We start from the raw sequence: 20,758 nt of genomic DNA, 5'->3' as shown, positions 1-20,758 counted from the left end.
ATGAAGAGAACTATACAATAAAGTTTCTTTGTAAGACATCAAACATTTCTGAAGAAGCAGATTTTATTTCAGCCAAAGTGTTATTCAGTATTATGCATTTCGTTTCCAAACATATGTGATTTTTAAAGTTATCCATTTGCAATCATTATTATTTTGGCATTGTTGCATTATGGTCAAAGGAACACAGTCTCTTGATATTGATCCTTAATCATCTAATTTATTTTGGGGGGGTAAATGTTCCATTTGTATTCAGAAACAGTGTATTTGAAAACATTATTTGCTGTGTATACATATCTCATTGATTAAGCTTATTAATTATATTTAGATCTTCTGTAACTGTTTATTTTCACCTGCTTGATTGTCTCAAAGGGGAGTGTCAAAATGTCTCATACAACTGTTGCTTTATATGTTTTCTCTCTGAAATTCTGTCAGTTGCTGCTGTACCTTGAGTTTGTGTAGTTAACTGTGTGTGTGTTCATGACGGTTACATCCACTTACACTATTGTTGCTGTAGAGAGGTCTGATACCACCATGATTCTTGTTGTTTGGAAGTGATCTGTTCTTCCTCTTTGTAACCTTTTGGAGTTACATTTGAGAATAGTCTTTGATATTCTTAAATGTCACTAGGTCTATTTATGAGTATTCATTCATTAGTTTGGTAGTGCATGAACACTTTCAATTCAAGCTATTTCATTCTTTCTTTGATTCTAAAAGATTTATCTTCATACTTTATTGAAATATTTCCTCCTATATTTTTTCTCTCCTGTGATTCCTATTATCCTGTTGGTGGCACTTATTCTTCTAGTCACCATAAATGTCTGAAACATTTATCTTCATACTTTATTGAAATATTTCCTCCTATATTTTTTCTCTCCTGTGATTCCTATTATCCTATTGGTGGCACTTATTTTTCTGGTCACCATTTTTTTAATACTTTCCCCCTCTCATTAAAAAAAACTTTTATTTTGAAACAATTATAAACTAATAAGTGGCAAAAATAATACACAGAGGTCCCATGCACCCATCTCCCAGCCCCCTCCAATGGTGGCATCTTACATATTATAGTGCATTATCAAAACAAGAAATTGATTGGCACAATACAATCAACTAGATTATAGGACTTAGACATCATTAGTTTTGGCAAAACTACACCCAAAATGTCTTCGTATAAAACTCTGTGACAGGTGGCTGCCCGTAGGTGGTTGTGGCCGCTGTGCCCAGAGGGAGGCGGCGGCAGCGGTGGTGGCGAATGATGCCTGGGAAACTCCTCTGGGGGGACATTTTGGAGCTGGAGGCAACTTTGGAGGAGACCGACAGCCAGAGGAAGGAGAGGCAAAATAGCTCTGTGGATGACGGAATTCAGATATGGGATTATGGACCTGTACTTCCCTTATAGGGCTGTTATGAAGATTTAAACAAGATAAGCCAAAAACATATTACACAATGCTGGAGTGACAGAAGGAAGTCAAGGCAGCATTATGACTCAGATGGGAAGTCGGAAACAATAGAAAATGGTGTTGCAGATGACCGGGATGCTCCCAAACCCAAAAGAGCTAAAATGAAAGAGAAGCTAAATGGTGACACCGAGGAAGGATGTAACAGACTTTCAGATGAATTTTCTAAATCTCATAAGACAAGAAGAAAAGATCTCTCAAATAGAGATATTGATGAATATGAAAAAAATCAAAGCGAGTGTCATCCTTAGATAGTTCTACTCATAAATCAAGTGATAATTAACTAGAAGAGACCCTAACACGTGAACAGAAAGAAGGAGCATTCTCCAATTTCCTTATTTCTGAAGAGACTATAAAGCTTCTGAAAGGTCGAGGGCTAACATATCTCTTTCTTATTCAAGTTAAGACTTTTGGTTCTGTATATGAAGGAAAAGATTTAATTGCTCAAGCACGGACAGGAACAGGAAAGACATTCTCTTTTGCCATCCCCTTGATTGAAAGACTCCAAAGAAATCAAGAGACAATTAAAAAAAACCGCTCACCAAAGGTACTTGTTTTGGCTCCTACAAGGGAACTGGCAAACCAAGTAGCCAAAGACTTCAAATATATAAGTAGGAAACTAGTGTGGCGTGTTTTTATGGTGGAACATCGTATCAAAGCCAAATTAATCATGTTCAAAATGGTATTGACATCTTGGTTGGGACCCCTGGTCATATCAAAGATCATCTGCAGAGTGTCTGATTAGATCTTTCTAAACTGCATCACGTTGTGCTTGATGAAGTGGATCAAATGTTAGATTTAGGTTTTGCTGAAAAAGTTGAAGATATTATCCACGGATCCTACAAAACTGATTCTGAAGACAATCCTCAGACTTTACTTTTTTCTGCAACTTGCCCACAGTGGGTATACAAAGTTGCAAAAAAATACATGAAATCCAGATATGAACAGGTTGACCTTGTTGGGAAAATGACTCAAAAGGTTGCAACTACTGTGGAACATCTGACCGTCCAGTGCCATTAATCTCAGAGGCCAGCAGTTATTGGAGATGTCCTTCAAGTCTACAGCGGGTCTGAAGGGAGGGCTATTATCTTCTGTGAGACCAAAAAGAATGTAACTGAAATGGCCATGAATCCACACATAAAAGAGAATGCCCAGTGTTTACATGGCAACATCACACAGTCACAATGAGAAATTACACTGAAAGGCTTCAGAGAGGGTAGTTTTAAAGTTTTGGTGGCAACCAATGTGGCTGCCCGTGGTTTGGACATTCCTGAGGTTGACCTGGTGATTCAGAGTTCACCTCCACAGGATGTTGAGTCCTATATTCATCGTTCTGGACGCACAGGTAGAGCTGGCCAGACAGGGATTTGCATATGTTTTTATCAACCAAGAGAAAGATATGTGGAACATATGTCAATTAATATGTCAATTAAGATATGTGGAACAAAAAGCAGGAACTACTTTTAAACGTGTAGGTGTTCCTTCTACAATGGATTTAGTTAAATCTAAAAGCATGGATGCCATCAGGTCGCTGGCTTCCGTTTCTTATGCTGCTGTTGATTTTTTCCGACCATCAGCCCAGAGACTGATAGAAGAAAAAGGGGCAGTGGATGGACTGGCTGCAGCATTAGCCCACATCTCTGGCGCATCAAGTTTTGAACCATGTTCTTTAATCACCTCTGATAAGGGGTTTGTGACCATGACTCTGGAAAACCCAGAAGAAATACAGGATGTTAGCTGTGCTTGGAAAGAACGTAACAGAAAGCTGAGTAGTAGTGCTGTGTCCCAATCTACCAGAATGTGCCTCCTAAAAGGAAATATGGGCATTTGCTTTGATGTTCCCACACTGAGTCAGAAGGGTTACAGGGAGAGTGGCATGATTCAGACTGGATACTCTCAGTGCCAGCCAAGTTGCCTGAAATTGAAGAATATTATGATGGAAACACGTCTTCTAATTCCAGACAGAGGAGTGGCTGGTCAAGTGGCCGGTGTAGCCGGTCAGGTAGACAGAGTCCACAGGGGAGTGGGTCAGGAAGCCGACAAGATGGTAGAAGACGAAGTGGGAACAGAAATCGATCAAGAAGCGGGGGCCACAAACGGAGTTTGTGACTGAGATAGTTGATCTACCAGTGTGAGCTTGCCTATTTCTGCCTAATCATGTACATTATCCACCAAAAATTAGGTCATCATAGTTGAGGTCTGTTTCTGCTATTTGCAAAGAAGTTGGTTGTATTTTTTTAAAAAGTATTTCACAAGAATGGTTGTAAACAAATCTACTTACCCAGTTATACCTTTGAATAAAAAAAACCTCCTTTTATTGTCTCTTTAAAAAACAACAACTCTATTTTATCACACATATAGAGTCATATAACTACTACCCACAATTAAAATATTGAAATATTCCATCCCTCTCTTTCCCCTTCTCTAACTCCTGATGTACAGGCCTCTCACCGCTGTGGCCTCTCCCATTGCGGAGCACAGGCTCCGGACACGCAGGCTCAGCGGCCATGGCTCACGGGCCCAGCCGCTCCGCGGCGTGTGGGATCTTCCCGGACCGGGGCCTGAACCCTCATCCCCTGCATCGGCAGGCGGACTCTCAACCACTGCGCCACCAGGGCAGCCCAGAATCATACCTTTTGAGATTGGCTTTTTTCACTCAGGATAATGTCCTTAACATCCATCTAGGTTGTAAAGTTGCATGTATCAGTAATTCATTCCCTCTCATTGTTGAGTAGTATTCTATGGTACATCAGAGTTGAACTATTCACCCATTGATGGACCTAAGGGTTATTTCCAGTTTTTGGCTATTAAAAAACTTCTATGGAGCTTCCAACCCAACTTCTTACCCATGTCCTGATCCTCAAACCCTTCTTCTATGACTCTCGGAAATTTAAATCAAATTGTCTAGTAGCTTCCATCTCTTCTGGGAATGATGCTTTCACTCCCTTGATCCTCCACCTTTTTGCTTTGATTGAGCTGGCTGCCCTATGAGGACACTACTTTCTCTGAACTGTGATTTCTCTGAACTGTGATCAAGTCTTTTTTTTTTACATTTTTATTAAACCCACATACCTCAGGGCCAGAAGATGGTTGGGTGTCCGTACTCCATCTTGCTACTTCCCGACCTTTACTCCTAACTTCATCCTATTCGCCTTCAAAAACCACTTATTTTTTGAGATTCTCTCCACCTGGATGGATAACTCTCTCTCCCCTCTCCTGGCCTCATCTGCCAACCTTCTGTTCATCTCTTTTATCACCCTCTTTAGCTCCCCTAGCTTCTAATAGTCATCCTCCTTGCACTGTAATTTTATTTTATTTTTTTCATGTACAGGGTTTTTAAAATTGTGGTAAAATACACATAACATAAAATTTACCATCTTAACCATTGTAAGCGTGTACACTTACACAGTACAGTGGCATTAAGTACATTCACATTGTCGTGCAACCGTCATCCCCATCCATCTCCAGGATTCTTTTCATCTTGCAGAACTGAAGCTGTGTACCCATTATACAATATTCTCCCCTCCTCTGAGGCCCTGGCATCCCTGATTCCACTTTCTGTCTCTATGAATTTGACTACTATAGATACCTCATATAACTAGAATCATAGAGCATTTGTCTTTTTGTGACTGGCTACCTTCATTTAACATGAAGTCCTCAAGGTTCATTCATGTGGCAGCATGTGTTAGATTTTCCTTCTGTTACATTAATGAATACTATTCCATTGTATGTACTTAACTATATTTTACTGATCCATTCACCCATCAATGGACACTTGGGTTGCTTCTACATTTTGGCTACTGTGAATAATGCTGCTATGAACATGAGTGTACAAATATCTGTTCATGGACTGGAATTTTAGTATTCACAAGGATAATGCACCCAAAACTCTGGCCTGTTGGCTGTTTTTTTCCCCTCTTCTCCATTGACCCTCCTTTTCCTCCAGTCCTTCTTAGACACACATTCCCACTGTCTTACTCTGGCCCTTGTCACTCCTAGAAATTGCACCACCTCTGATCTCAAAGATGTCACTTTCTTACTACCCATCAGCCCCCTCCTGGCTTCACTTCCATCCTCACCCAGCCTAGATCACATGGTCCATAATTATAAGCACTCCTCTAAAAATATTGCTAGCTCCCTTGCTCTTCCATTTCTCCATAGAATGTGGCCTACAAAATTTTCTTTTCCTATGCCTCCACTTCATCATGGGAACATGGCTAAGAGAAAAATCTCACAAGTCAGCTGTTTTCACTTTGAATTTATGATCCCTTTGCTCGAATGAACCCCTTCCCCTCTCCTTCCCCTTCCCTAGCCTCAGATGTCCACTTATCTGTTCTCCATCTCTATAATTCTGTCATTTCTAGAATGTTATATAAATGGAATCATGCAGTAGGCAATCCTTTGAGATTGGCCTTTGGCTTTTTTTCACTCAGCATAATGTAGAACACCTGTTCTACTCTGTTCTGGACCCGCTTTCCCTTTGTCCAAGTGATGACCTCATATCTTTATATCTCTCCTCAAACCACCTGTACACCCCTTCCCACCCACATTCTCTATTAGCTGTCTTACTGCAGGAGTCACTGAGAAAAAATACCCATCAGAGGGAAATATCCTGTCTTATTATTAAATGAGGTAATTCACAGTGACGAACTTAGCACAGAGCCTGCCATATAAAAACCACAATACAGATGTTAAGTTTTATTGGTATTATTGTTGTCTTACCACTGCCAGATGTATCCTGAAACCCATGTACTACTATATTTGTTGGGGATGGGAAAGATGTTGTCTGGGACACAGTCTTAGTCTGGACAATAAAAATAGCTTTCAGGGGATAAAAACAAATTCACAGTAGGATGACTTCAGGAGTGTAGAAATTGATCGTTCAGGAACCAAAGTGATAACCTGCAGTGCAGACCAACTGACATTTTTTCGCCAGAAGACCTCTAAGTTCAAAATATTAAAGGTTCATCTGAGTTGTTGGGTAAAAACTGGTCATCTGTGCTCCCTCAATTCTTTGCTGACAACTTGAAATATGTCAAACTCCGGGTGTTACTAAAGTGCACTTTATTTTTTTTAATGAAGCCAAAATCATAATTTATTACTTAATATATGTCAGCCATATGGACTAGGTACTTTTTCTTTTTTGAATGAAATATTCTTTTTTATTATTATTTATTTTTAATAAATTTATTTATTTATTTTTGGCTGCATTGGGTCTTCGTTGCTGCGCACGGGCTTTCTCTAGTTGTGGCGAGCAGGGGCTACTCTTCGTTGCGGTGCGTGGGCTTCTCATTGTGGTGGCTTCTCTTGTTGTGGAACATGGGCTCTAGGCATGCGGGCTTCAGTAGTTGTGGCACGTGGGCTCAGTAGTTGTGGCTCACAGGCTCTAGAGCGCAGGCTCAGTAGTTGTGGCGCATGGGACCTGTTGCTCTGTGGCATGTTTCTGGACCAGGGCTCGAACCCACATCCCCTGCACTGGCAGGTGGATTCCTAACCACTGCACCACCAGGGAAGCCCCTGAATGAAAGATTCTTTAATTCTACAGTGCTTACAATTTTTGAAAGTTTCACACACGATTCCATATAATCCTATAATAACCTTTTTCCCCCTCCCCCTGTACTGCCCCTCCCCCTTCCCTCTCCCCATGGGTAGCCACTAGTTTGTTCCCTGTATCCATGAGTCTGCTATTTTTTGTTTCATTCTAAAGTGCACTTTAATTATGCACCAGATCCCTTAAGTGGAGATTTGTTACTATACAAAGAGGCAGACACTCAATAACAACTAACTTTTTTTTTTTTTTTGTACAACTAACTTTTATGAGGTCAAAATTTTTTTAAAGGAGATGCTCACAATAGCTAACTTTATTTTCCTTGGAAAAGCTCTAGTAACTTAATTAACTCACTGATGTTGGTTCCTCAGCTACACTTGAGGTGATCAATGACTCAGGCTTTTAAAAAATTTTATATTTTTTCCTAAGTTACAAGTGTGCAGAATTTGCTGTGAATTTGTGATAACTGTAGGGGGAGTGATGAATACAAAATAACGTATTTTATTTATAGCCTGACCTGTAAGCATTTTCTTAGAACATATTCAGTAAATCAGAATCATAAATAACTTACTTCTAGTTTTTGTGAGAATTCTGAATGGTTAAAAATGATACAGAGTCCAGGCTGATATAAGACAAATCACAGAATACTAAATTGACTTTTACAATAATTCAGTTTTTATTGGAGCAAATAATCATGCTTAGAGAACCTTCTGCTTACATATAAAATGCTTTAAGTTCTAATTTTTGTTTGTACAAAAACCAATATACATGTAAGTCTCATTAAGGAGCAGAATAATGGAATTGCAGGATAGGAGATTACAAGAGATTAAAACTCCCCAGCATTTTCTCTTCCTAGTAATCTAATAAATGAAATTAAATAGCAGATTCACTTATGATAACTTCTAGCTTGGTGACCCTGGAAGATTTACTAAATCTTTAAGCTTCAGGTTCATTATCTCCAAAACTCTAATAGTAAGTGTACCTAATCCAAAGGGTTGAATGAGGATTAAATGAGATAATGCATATAAAGAACCCAGAGCATAGTAAGTAGTCAATAAATATTAATAGTTATTATATCATGTATTTCATCTACCAAATAATTATTTAAAACATTCCAGACAGTGTAAAACTTGCATTTAGACCAGAGGAGGTAGGTAGGGGTGGGAAGGAGCACACCAACCTTGGCTTCCACTGGGGCCCAGAAACAAAGGATGAGCTTCTGGACAACCTACAGCACCTGAATACTACAGGGACAGCTCGAAACAGCTTGGGGCCACAAGGCTCATGCTGATCAAATTCCCGTTTCTACAACACGACCTCACGTTGGTCAATGAAAGGAAACTCTGTAGCATTTAAATCAAAAATTAATCTTCAAAGGAAAAGTGAACATAACTGGGTCAGCAATTAATGGTCCGTCTCATGTTCCTCTCTTAAGGTAGTGAAAAATAAAAATTGGATAATTTTTAGTTTGAAACAGTCACATAATCAACACAAACATGGATTTGTGTTTTGTTCTGCTTTGAACTACTGGGAAAAATCACATCAATTATTTCCCACTGGACTATTTTTAACATTGCATGGCCAGAACTTATCATTACAATTTAAAAACAATCATACTATCTGGGATCTAGTGAACTTTTAGATATTTATTTTATGTACTATTGCATAGAATAGAGAAATATATATGAATCATATCTTTTCATAATTTTTCTTATTTGTTTGGTAGAAATGGCCCAGAATTCTCAATTCATTGCATAATTATTAAATGCCTCATTACTTTACTTGATTCATCTCTAGCTTCTTTTTAGTATTCTCCAAAGTTGTTTTCAGTAGTCTTTGAAAACTAGAAGTGAAAATTCCCTTTATTAAAAGTTCAGATTGGAAAATCCCTTTCTTAAGAGAAATTATTTGTTTTGGTTTCTAGAAGCTGGGAGCCCCCACATAGTTTTCCCTGTGGTAAGATGACATGGATTATGAATTCAACAAATAATATTAAGGTCAGTTAAAAGCCCAACTGTTAATATATTGAGAAAACATATCAAAAATGACAGAACTTGATGATATACCTTGGTGGATAGTAAATGGCTTCTTAGAGCCCAAACTCCAAAATGGAAAACACTGCATATCCTTTGGCTGGACCCATAGATTCTAGCAACTGGTTGTGATAGACATTGGTATGAAATGCTTTTAGACTAACAGGTAAGTCAATCAAGTTTATAAGGCTCCTTGGTCTTTATGCCTCTATCAGTAGATCTCAGGACAGGGAGAAGTGGGTCCACTTTATCAGGATCTCAGGTCTAGGAAGGGAAGGAGGTTGGAAAATTGAGTATGCATTTTGAAAAAGCTTCACAGATCTGAAATATACCTCTCTTGTCCTTTGTTCAATACATTCTACACTGTAAGTCAAAGAGTGTCTGCAGCAGATGCTGTCCATTACCCACCCATACCCCCCTAGCCCATATCATTTTAGTATACACTGTTCTGACTTTCAATTGCCAGCACCTGGATTTCTTGGAGTAAATGGCTTTTCTTGACCACTAGAATCAGGACTGTGTGTGGGTAAGGAGGAATTACCACCACTGGAGAGCAGTCTTGAACTAGTGACTGAGGAAGCTGGTGCATAAATACCTCAGCTCCCTCCTCTCTGTGCTGGTAGAACTTTGTGGTACATTTCCAAGCCATTTCCCAGAGCTCCCCGGTGGGATTAAATTTCAGTGGCTCTTGGTGGTAACTTGCTTCCACTTTATTGGCTTCTTTCCTTCCCTGTCACGTTTCTCCATTCCCCAACTGGTGTTTCCTGGAGTCACCTCTCAAATAAATGGCTTGTACTTGAATCCTTGCCTTAGGTCTCCTTCTGGGTAAACCCAAACTGTGCCAAACGTACTACTCTTCTTGTTTTCTTTCTTTATAGTTCTCTGATATCCTAAATACTTGCTCTACTGGTTTGTACTTTAGTGATATATACTGCTGAGGTTTACACACAGAAAAAAAATCAAAAGCAAGAACATGAACTCTTCCCCTCTTCCCCACCTATTTTTTAACTAAAAAAAAAAATCATTTAGCAGAAGTAGCCCTTTCATACTTTTTCATGCCCACTTGCCCTCATATAGTTGTAGTCACATATAGCTACTGAAAACTACCATTCAAACCACCTATCTGGGGCTTCCCTGGTGGCGCAGTGGATGAGAGTCCGCCTGCTGATGCAGGGGACGCGGGTTCATGCCCTGATCCGGGAAGATCCCACATGCCGCGGAGCGGCTGGGCCTGTGAGCCATGGCCGTTGAGCCTGTGCGTCCGGAGCCTGTGCTCCGCAACGGGAGAGGTCACAACAGTGAGAGGCCCGCATACCACAACCCCCCCCCCAAAAAAAACCCCACCTATCTGAAGGGAGAGTCAACCATCCTTCTCTCCCATCTCTACCCTTAAGGGAGAAGGATATTCTTTGGATACTGAGCATCCACTGAAATCACTGAACACATCAGTCATTCTATAACGCCTGCTGTCCAACATGGTAGCCACTAGCCACATGCTGCCCCTGAGTACTTGAAATGTAGCTGGTATGGCTGAGGTATTGAACTTTTAATGTTAGTTAATTTAAATTTTAATTTAAGGGCTTCCCTGGTGGCGCAGTGGTTGAGAGTCCGCCTGCCGATGCAGGGGACACGGGTTCGTGCCCTGGTCCGAGAGGATCCCATGTGCTGCGGAGCGGCTGGGCCCGTGGGCCATGGCTGCTGGGCCTGCGCTCCGCAGCGGGAGAGGCCGCAGCGGTGAGAGGCCCACGTACCGCAAAAAAAAAAAAAAAAAATTTAATTTAAAACCATTACTCAGCTCAAATACTGGAAAACTTCTAAGTATGTCTGAGACAACTTGTGTAGGAGAATCTACTTTTTTCAAGTGTAAGTTTTATAAAATCTAAATACAGATCAAGTATGTCTGATGAAAATGTAGCATCCAAACTGAGATGTGCTGAAGTGTAGAGTACGCACTGGAATTTGAAGACTAGCCTGAAAAATATCATTAGAAATTATTAATATTTGACAATAATGAGATACTTTAACACTGATAAGATATTGAAATGATAACATTTGTGCTAACTGGGTTACATTAAATATATTAAATTTAATTTCTCCTGCTTCTCTTTCCTTTTTTTTTAAATGTGGCTACTAGAAATTTAAATTACATATGTGGCTCACATTATTTTTCTATTGGATAGCGCTGCTCAGTCACCTTACCTACAACTTATATTTGCTAGCCTAGTGGGTAAAATCATGGTTATATAAAAAGATTAAGACAAAGAAATAACACTCTCTTTTCTTAAGGGGTTGACATTTCAAAAGGAATGTCACAAGTTCGGTAGTAATACTGAAGCCAAACTTAAGAGCAAAATAAAAAGAGAAGGCATATAAAACTTTCTCATGGAAAGTAGCTGTTTTCTTACATGAATAGACTACTGATACTAAAGTTAATTACAGAAAGTGATTTAAGAAACAATGTTATCCTCTTTAAAAGCCTACAAAGGTTGCTCTGCTTGAACATTGAAGTTAATGCTCTGCCGATCAGCTTTCTAGACTTGAATGGGATAAAATAATCAGGCAATAAGGTCCTAGAAGAGGCCTCATCATCCACCCTGACATCATCTTCTCCTTCATTTTACAGATGAGGGAAATATGGACTAACCAGGTTAGGTGACTTTTTAAAGGTTAGAAATGATTTTGTAAATAAGTTCATTTATACCCTTTTTTAGATTCCACATATAAGTGATATCATCTGTCTTTCTGACTTACTTCGCTCAGTATGACAATCTCTAGGTCCATCCATGTTGCTGCAAATGGCGTTATTTTGTTCTTTTTTATGGCTGAGTAATATTCCATTGTGTATATATCCCACATCTTTATCCATTCTTCTGTTGCTGGACATTTAGGTTGCTTCCATGCCCTGGCTATTGTAAATAGTGCTGCAATGAACATTGGGGTGCATGTATCTTTTCAAATTATGGTTTTCTCTGAATATATGCCTAGAAGTGGGATTGCTGGGTCATATTGTAGCTCTATTTTTAGTTTTTTAAGGAACCTCCATACTGTTTTCCATAGTGGCTGTACCAATTTACATTCCCACCAACAGTGTAGGAGGGTTCCCTTTTCTCCACACCCTCTCAGCATTTATTGTTTGTAGATTTTTTGATGATGGCCATTCTGACTGGTGAGAGGTGATGCCTCATTGTGGTTATCAGGGGATAAACGGGGAAGGGATAAACTGGGAGATTGGGATTGACATATACACACTGCTACATATAAAATAGATAACTAATAAGAACCTACTGCATAGCACAGGGAATTCTATTCAATACTCTGTAATGACCTACATGGGAAAAGAATCTAAAAAAAGAGTGGATATATGTATATGTATAACTGATTCACTTTGCTGTACAGCTGAAACTAACACAACGTTGTAAATCAACTATACTCCAAAAAAATTTGAAGAAAGAAATGATTTTGTTCTTTCTCAAAGGAGACAAAAAACATTCATTCTCAAATATAATTTATGTTCCTATTAGTAAAACGCTTTCCGTCATTGCAAAGCTCATACATTTAAACTGGTGGTTCTCAGATGGACCAACTCTTCTTGATATTTCCTTCCATATTTCCGAATATGTTTCTACTAACATTTCTTGGATTATTAATTTTGGACATTTTCTATTGACATCCTGTCATCGTAGATGACTTAACTCACATGCACTCTACCATCCCTACATCCCCACCTAAGCCCTCATTGGATGAATCAATAATACTCGATGCAAATACTGTTCATTGTAGAGGCAGGTAGTATATTACAATTATACACCTTTTCTTCATTTTTCCTGAAGTTAATAATGGCATCATTCTTCCATTTGCCTGGTTTTCCATATTCCCATTGTTCCCTCCACCCCCAATGCTACTATCTCTGCACGTGCTTCCAGATAACATTTTCTATAATCCTCAAACACATTAGTTCCACTTGTCTTTTATATGGGAACAATCCCCTCGTGGAACCCTCTGTCCTCCTGCTCCAATATGACCTGAATTCTTTGAAGCTCAATATACAGCAATTATCAGGGGCTTATCTTACACGGCAATCTAATAATGGAAAAATTTTACTTGACTTTTCACTTTTAAAGTCAACTGTAAAACTGTCTCTGATTTGTATTTTGCAGACATACATTAAATAACAGCAAAACAGTACCACCACCATCACAAACAACCCAGCACCCCACACACTGAAAACGCTGATTGGTAGTTCCCATGAGTACGTACAATGGAAAAGAGAGCCCTTATTTTAAGCATTTTGGTTGCCCCTCCAGCAAAGGCTATCACAAGCCATAGAGGTTTAGCCCCATTGCTGCCCAGACCCTGGCTGCTTCCAAAGTGGCCCTAAGGTCTGGAGCGCACAGGTGCTGGTGTCAGCGAGGTTTCCAGGGTTACTAACTATGTATCACATCACTTTTGGAAAATAGCATCAAGAGGCTTTTAAGCTAAGGTAATGTGGATCCAGTTGGAATTTCAAGACAGGCTTTAGTATCGTGGTGGTGGTGGTGGCATCTGGTTCCTGATTACCTAATCTCATCCACAGAAAGTCCACGGAGGAGATTCCTGATGTGGGCAGAGCTATGAAGGACTCTTGTGGAACCACAGAGCTCTACTTCAGGGAGCCACCCAGAGACCACCTGCCAAGTCCAAACTCCATATTTTGCAAAAGAGAAAACTGAGGCCTAGGAAGCTTACCCAAGACAAAAAGGAAGCCGGTGGCAGCTTCTAAGTAGGCTTTAAAAACATTCAGAAAGATCAAAGTAACTGATTGGTAACAGATAAATTATGATCTTACAGATGGATGTTGTCATTTTGTATAAGCTAAGCTTCCTGGAAGAAGCAAAATCATTTAAATATTCGTATCAATAATTCTAACTCTTGGGCATTTACCCTGTAATATTAACAACTAACTGTGTAAACTGAAGCATCGAATCACAATCTTTCTATATTCTTGTTGTTTTTTTTTCCTAAAGCACATGAAACACAAATCTTGGGGACTTATTAATTATTTATCATCTGGCTTTGGAGGCAATAGTTGAAGCAAGTTATAGGTGAGTTCTGACAGGCTGATTCTGGAAAGACCCAGCCAGTCATAGGTTACCAACCAGAGAAATTAAGAGCCTTTCACTTCTTGTTCAGAGAGAGCCTTGCCAAAATCTTTAGACATGGGAGCAAATTCACTGACTTACTTGTACAAAGAGACAGTGGCCAGTAACCAAAAAAGAAAAAACAAAAATCAAGAACAAATGAACAAAATGAAAAAGACTTGTTTTTCCTTTCTTTTGGATCTGTTTTTTATTTGAATTTTCCAAATTATAGCTAGGTTCTTCTAGACAACCCTGCTAATGCATGGCAATTTTGGCATTTATATTCACTGGCTGACACATGACCACAGATTGCATTGTAAACATCAAGGAACCAAAGGCTTCTTCAGACACCCATCACAGGCTCTCCATATGATGCCTCCACAGACAATGCAGAGTGTTCATTATCTGGAGCTAATCGTTTCCCTTTGCTTATTCTAGAAATTGCTACTTGCTTTCTCTTTTGTAGACAACTCTGAAGTGAAACAAAATGATAGCTTTCTTCACTCCACTAACAACTTTCCTTTGGAAAATCATTTGCAAATATTAGTTTCTGAAGCCTCAGAGCCACTCTAACATTACAACCATAAAACTTCGTTTCCTCACTAAAAAACACCACTCTGAATGTCAAGACTTCAGCCTTAAATAAGATTCTAACTAAGGCAAAAGATAGTTACATATTTGAGTTGCTGGCAACTGATAAAGCATCTTTCAAAATCTGAAACAAATAAATATATTCTAAGTGAAATTTAAGAATGATAAGTCATAAGGGAATAATATTAACGAAAGGATAAATTTAGAGAGCAAAGAAAAGCGTGTTTTTTTCCCCAGTGTAATGATAGAATGATTATACCAAATGGGGAAAGACTGGAATCATGTTAATCATCTTCAGAGAGTCCAAATCTTAATGGAGTCAATTCGAGAACTAAAATTCTTAAAATAATGCAAAATGTCTTCTGTGGAGAGAGAGAAGGGAGAAGGGGCAAAATATGTGTATGGGATTAAGAGACACAAACTACTATGTACAAAATAAATAAGCAATAATGAAATATTGTACAGCACAGGGAAATATAGCCATTATTTCGTAATAACTTTAAATGGAGCATAGTCTATAAAAACATGGAATCACTGTGCTGTACACCTAAAACTAATAAAATATTGTAAAATCAACTATGGTTCAATAAAAAATTTAAAAAGACATGACAAAGATGTTCATTATAAAGGTTAAAAACTGGAAGCAACTGAAATGCTTAACAACAAAAGGATGGATAAATCATTTGTGGAATATCCGTATCATGAAATACAAACAGTAACAAAAATATATGAACTACAGATTTTTTTCAACAAAAGATGAATTTCACAAACAAAATATAGAAGGTGATATTGCTTTTTTGGGGGGTTGGTGTTACTTTTTCCAGTTTTATTGGAGTATAATTAACCAATAAAAATTGTATATATTTTAAAAAAACAAAAAATCAAAATCAAAATGTCTTCTGAAAATATATACAATATAGTAAACCTGGCTTCTTCCCAGAAGGAAGGGATTTTATTGATAATAGGAAAAATTCTTCAAGTTCTTAGATTCCTTGCCACAAACGAACGTGCATAAAATAAATAAGCAATAAGGATATTGTACAGCACAGAGAAATATAGCCATTGATTTGTAATAACTTTAAATGAAGTATAATCTATAAAAACACAGAATCACTACATTGTACACCTGAAATGGATATAATATTGTAACTCAACTATACTTTGATTAAAAATAAATAAATTAATAAAATTAAATTGATCCATTCTACTTAAAAAAAAGAATGTATGGTAATGATTCCAACTTGAGTTCTCTTTATTTAAAATTTTAGTATACTTGTATGCATTTTAATGTACCTTTTTCTCAGCCTCAGAATTTCCATCTGCATGCACAGGAATTGTCAGACAAACTTGCTAGGGATCAGGAGGTAAAGAGTTAACAAGGGATTGGGAAGAGAAAAGGAAGATAAAGCAGAAGGCTGAGCAGTAGAGCTGTATCTCTGGGGCAGGCTTGAGAGAGGAAAAGGAGGCTGTAGCGTGGTCAGCTGGCCTGGGTCTTGCACCTGCGCTGTAGCACGCGGGGGGTTCGCGGTCTGTTCCAGAGCAGCCCAGGGAAGACCATGGTATGCTCCATCTTTAACTGAGTGAGGGAAGCTTTCCTGGGCATGACAAGGCTCTCTGACCCTGGTCCTCCCTGGTGGGGTGGAGGCACTCAGAAACACCTATTTCAAAGGGTGAGCTGGGCATATTAACTAGCAATCCTCCCCCACCACTTCCCCAGGGGCAATTCTGGAAGTTGGTGTCAGTGCTACACAGAGAGGGCTCTGCTTCTTGTTGGGGAAAAGAGCTGGGATTCCATGCGCTGTGTCCTCCCACACAGGAGTGGAGGGATGACCTTTGGAACAGAGCAGCAGGTGACCGGGAACAGTGGGATCCACTGTCCTCCCCAGGATCCATGAGAGGAAGAGAGGGTGGGGAGGTGACACCCTCGGGAGTGACGCATCTTCCCTACAGGTGTCAAAATCCGTCTTGGTGGGTGTGTTCGTTTCCTATTGCTGCTGTGACACATTACCACAAACTTTGTGACTTAAAACAATACTAATTCATTAACTTACAGTTTTAGACATCAGAAGTCTGAAATGGGTGTCACTGGGCTAACGTCAAGGTGTCTGCAGGGCTGGGCTCCTTCTGGAGGCTCTAGGGGAGAACCTGTTTCCTTGGCTTTTCTAGCTCCTAGAGGCTGCTTGAATTCCTTGGCTTGTGGTCACATCACCCCAACCTTTGTTTTCCTTATCACATCTCTTCCTCTTTCTCTGATCCTCATGCCTCCCTTTTATAAGATCCTTATAATTACACTGGATAAGCCAGGATAATTACCCTATCTCAAGGTCCTTAACTTAATTACATCTGCATAGTCCCTTGTGCCATATAAGACAACACAGTCACAGGTTCTGGAGACTAGGTTGTGGACCTCTTGCGGGGAGGGGGCACCATGCTGCCTACCGTAGTGAAGGTGGCAGTGGGACATAGTTTTGGAGTAGGCCTCCCAGGGCCATGCAGTGGGAGCCAGAACTTCCTTGATCATAGTGAATGCCCCTGATTTTCCTAGGTGTTTATGTGGCCTGGAGAAATAAGATCGTTTATGATTTCTCTAAGGTCTTTGTCCTGCTTGAATAGACTGACTTCAATCAGGCACTGATTTCAATAAATGTTAAAGCCATTATTTCTGAGTTGAGAAGGATAATTATTCCCTGTCTCCTTTCTCTCCTCTCTCTCCCTAATAGCTCCTACCAGCCCCTTCCCCCAAACCCAAATCCCAGCACACTGGCAGGCATGCAGCCATGAACAAGAACCTGGGGAGAGAACTGTAGGAAGGCAGTGACAATCACTCATCATAAAACACTGGCCAGGAGGAATGACAGGCCTGGCATGGAAAAATGAAAAAACGTTGCCTGCGTGGGTGTTGTTGGCATAACAGTGGTAATTTGCCTCCTAGGGTCTAAATATAGCTGCTGCCAGCATCTGAGAGTGTAAGAGCTTCCTAAATAATTACCGACTCCACCTCAGCTCCCTCTAGACCTCCGCAAGCCACATGGAGACACGCATGCCTCTAGTTCCTCCAAGAGAATGGCTCTTGGAAGGCATCAAAACAAGAGCCAGCAGATTAACCATGTTTGGAGTGGAAATCCAAGGTCATGCCTGCTTCCAAGCAGCCCAGCCAAATCCAGAAAGATTTTAAAGAGGGCAAAGTGTTGAAAGCTGCAGCCAGATTAACATCCCTCCCCACCGCCCCCCCCACCCCGCACTGCCAACCCCCGCCATGAGGAGTTACCAAGACAAAGGCCCGGAGGATCTGACGGGAGAGGCTACTCTAGAATCCAGCTGATCTGCGCACGTATCAGACCAAGGGCGCAAGCGGGAGGCAAGAAGAAGACTCATCTGCAGGTTTACTTATCATGAATACTGGTATTGGTTGTGGAGCTCATGCTCACACACTTAAGCCACTGCCTCTGTAACCAGCCCTCACGAACCCAAGCCAGAGGCTAATATTGAACAGTGAGTGACGTCATTGTGGTGCTGGCCACAGTACAAAAACCGCATTTAAAAGGCATCAAGACCAAAGCAAGGCCTGCCAGCGAGGAAATCCAGGCTCTGCAAAAATGAAAAAAGGTATTCCCTGAAGACTGGAAGCCCTGAAGGGCAAAATGATCCCTTTGCTAGGTTCCCTGCAGTAGAGCGCAGGGTATATTTCCACGCAAGGCTGTCACCCACCTGGTGTTCACCTGGATCATCTGGATGCAAGTGTATGTTCAATCAGTCTACAGCTCTTTACTGAGTGCTCAGCAGTACTAAATGTAAAAGAAAGCGTGAGCCAGTGGAAAGGAAACATGATTTGGGATCGTTAACACTGGTTTAAACTTCCGCCTTTACCATTTCATAGCTGTGTGACTTGGGCGCTTAATCTTAGTGTGTCTCAAATGCTTCACCTCCACGATGAAATAATAACAATAATAATTATTATATATTAATTATATATTATACTTATACATTATTAACAATTTATGTAAATATGAGAATGTTTTATCATTATTATTGCTATGGCTACTTCAACACATTGATGAAACAATAAAATATGAATGCAAAAGTTCTTTTTTATGCTATTAACTGTTATAAAAATTATATACTACTATTATAGAAGCAAAGTAAATGTTGGTTCTTCATTATGGAATCTAGTTAGGGAAATAATATACACACAAGAAATATTTAAAGAGAAAAACTGTATTTAGCAAAGTGTTAGAGAGTCATGTCTATAGGGAATTAGATTTCCTGATTCCATGTACAGAAGGTTCATCGTGTGGAACGAATCAAGAATAAAAGTGAGAAAACCGTCATCAAGGAGAACTTCATGGAAGGGAAGAGTTTGAACTGGGGATCACGAGGCAGAAAGGACCTGGGAGAACATTCCAGAATATGAGATTTGTGAGCCAATACAAACAGATAGTGCAAAGCAAATCTGTGTAGTTTCTCTGCTTCCATGAAACTTTTCAGACCCACTTAAAACCCTCTTCTACAAACCATGATGGGGAGCAATATGGTCATCTCCAGCAAATCATAAACTGTACATGTCTTTTGACACAGCAGTTCCACTTTTAGAAACTTATCCTACAGATGTACGTGTATGTACCTATGTGAATATTTATAAAGATATTCACTGCAGCCCAGTTTATATATTTGAAAGAGATAATGTAAAATCTAGAAATATAATCTAAGAGGTCATCAATAGGAGGAGATTGGTTAGAAAACCGTGGTATATCTACAATGAAGCATTTCACAGATTTTACAAAATGCAAAGTGTATAAATGTGTTAGATCCATAGGTACTGTTGTTGAATAATTGTCGTCATTTATTGTGAAGTGAAAGAAGGAAAGTCTAGAACTGTGAGTACAATATGCTGCCATTTGTGTAAAAAGGAAAACCACATACAGATTGCTTGTCAATGCACAGACCACCTGTACAAAAGTAAAGAATTCACTATTAACAGATTAGGGAAGAGGAGCGAGAGAGACATACTTTTCACTATATACCCTTTGAATTCCATACCATACTACGTATCACCTGTTCAAATATTACTGTCAGAGTATGGTTCAGTGGCCCAGGGCTGTCAGAGACTCCAAATAAATTTGTACACTGACTTTAGTTTAGGAAGCCCAGATAATCAATGCTCCCTAAAGAGCCTCTATTTGAAATCCAGGTAGATAACGGGGCAAAATAAATTGATCCAACATAGAATCCAATCCAGTTCCCTGCGGACTTTATTTAAAAGTCCCAATTCAGATGTTAAGGCCCTCACCCCCAAAGTGACTGTATTTGGAAACAGAGCTTTTAAGGAGGTAATTCAGGTTACCCAAGGTCATAAGGGTGGGGCCCTGATCCTATAGGACTCATGTCCTTATAGGAAGAGACGCCAGAGCTTTCTCTCTCAACCTTGTGAGGACATTGCAAAAAGGCAGCCATCTACCAGCCAGGGAGAGAGTTCTCACCAGAAACCAACCCTCCTGGCATTTTGATCTTGGACTCCCAGGCTCCAGAACTGTAAAAAAATAAAATTCAGTTGTTTAAGCCACTTAGCCTGTAGTATTTTGATATGGTGGCCTCAGCTGACTAAGACAGGGACCATCATGGACTCTCGGGGTGGGGGATGGTGCTCAGGTCTTTAAGCCAGTGCTCACATCCTCCAGCCAGGGGCGAGCTGAGCTGGCCTGCTCGCTGCAACGCCTGGCCTGCAGAGGAGCACCTCTGAAACACGATAGTGCGGTGCTAGGTAACACTGAAAGAATGTGTGCAGTAGCCCAGGGTCCCGGTTTCTGGACACCACCTCCTCCTCCCCCTGCACCGTGACCTTGAACTATCAGCTTCTGCAGGATTCGTCTAAAGAATCTCTAAGTTCCTTGCAACCCGTGGGTTCCAAGATCTGTGACACACAGCAAAAACATGCTGCTGCCAAGTTTGCTTCCAAAAATAGTGCAGTTTCATATTTGTGAAAGACAAATAGCAGCCTGTAACCTAGGAGTTCGCAGA

The 20,758-nt window shown here is 40.0% G+C and overlaps 1 protein-coding gene and 1 pseudogene across 4 annotated transcripts in view; one reads left to right on the top strand and one right to left on the bottom strand.

The window, feature by feature from the left end:
- Positions 1-20,758, bottom strand: part of RNF150 (ring finger protein 150) — a 250,688-nt gene that overhangs the window by 104,102 nt on the left and 125,828 nt on the right. The gene's annotated exons all lie outside the window — the stretch shown is intronic.
- LOC309798624 (ATP-dependent RNA helicase DDX50-like) lies at positions 1,227-3,563 on the top strand (annotated as a pseudogene). The gene is made up of 2 exons: positions 1,227-1,333; positions 1,397-3,563. The product of its transcript is annotated as an ATP-dependent RNA helicase DDX50-like (transcript).

The sequence above is a fragment of the Mesoplodon mirus genome (genome assembly GCF_964341445.2).
Source record: "Mesoplodon mirus genome assembly, chromosome: 2".
Taxonomy (NCBI): Eukaryota; Metazoa; Chordata; class Mammalia; order Artiodactyla; family Ziphiidae; genus Mesoplodon; species Mesoplodon mirus.
The sequence above is the reverse complement of the archived record's forward strand: the minus strand, read 5'-3'. Positions and strand labels throughout refer to the sequence as shown.